Source organism: Enhydra lutris, unplaced genomic scaffold (genome assembly GCF_002288905.1).
Source record: "Enhydra lutris kenyoni isolate GAN:26980312 unplaced genomic scaffold, ASM228890v2 scaffoldscaffold1, whole genome shotgun sequence".
NCBI classification, from domain to species: domain Eukaryota; kingdom Metazoa; phylum Chordata; class Mammalia; order Carnivora; family Mustelidae; genus Enhydra; species Enhydra lutris.
Window position 1 is genome coordinate 58689145 of NW_019154085.1, and position 1272 is coordinate 58690416.

Consider the following 1272-nt stretch of genomic DNA (forward strand, 5'->3'; position numbering starts at 1 on the left):
TAGAGATGATAGTCTCTTGCAATTATTAGAATGTAAACAAAATTGATATGTGTAAATTCTAGTTCATGTGCCTAATAAAAAGCTGCTTGCCCCACACTTCCTCTTTCCCCTTCCCACATAGTGTGGTAAGGGATGATGCAGCAGCTGAGTGGAAGGACCCCAGGCTTCTAGACAGCTTCACGGAGCAGTGCCACCCTGACTCCCTCACCACCTTGACCTTTCATGTGAGATAGAAAAAAATGTTTTAAGTTATTTAAGCCAATAATATTTTGGTCTTTGCTAAAGTAACTAGATATACTAACCAATATAAACAAGGAAAGTAAATAATTTCCCAAGTTTATGCAAATAGAAAGAGATGAAATAGATTTATTTTTTAAAGATTTATTTATTTATTTGAGAGAGAGCAGGGGGAGGGGCAGAGGGAGGGAGAGAGAAGCAGACTCCCCACTGAGTATGGACCCCCCCCAATGCAGGGCTCAGTGTTAGACTCGATCTCAGAACCCTGAGATCATGACCTGAGCCAAATCAAGAGTTGGACGCTTTACCAGCTGAGCCACCCAGGCACCCCTGGAATCAATTTTTAAACTCAGATTTACCTATGACCAAGATCACTGTCTAGTGTTTTTGAAATTTTTGTCATTTATTCATCATTTCATAATTTTTCCCACCCACAGCTTATTTGTGTTATGGTTTACTTAATATTTTTATTAGGTGACTAAAAGAAATTGAGTGTCATCTTAAGCAATAATAACCATTAAATTACAGATCCAATATGCCTTTTACATATTTTTCTAGTATGCATTGAGGCAAGTACATATCTATGAATGTGAAAAATGTCCATCTAAAATTATCTTGTGTACTACCTGTGGAACTCATGATAAACAAGAAGAAATACACTGCATTTTAGATAATGATTAGATAGATCACAATGAATGGGAAGATCAGACTCCTCAGTGGGTCTTTATTACGCAACATACTTCTCTCACTCGATCCACCAAATTTGAGTTTTCAGGACAGTTGTTAATGAATTTCCTGTGTTATTTACAAATATAATGGACAAACCTATGACTTCTTAATGTTCACTATTGGGTGTAGTGTCCCTGGAGCAGCATTCCAATCGCAGTGGACTGCCAAGTCCATGTATCTGCCTGGATCACTAAGGAGGTGATCAAATGCAACCTAGAGTATAGAATGCAATCTAAAGTGTGATGGAAATTATACACACACACACACACACACACACACACACACACACATATGTTTATTATTATA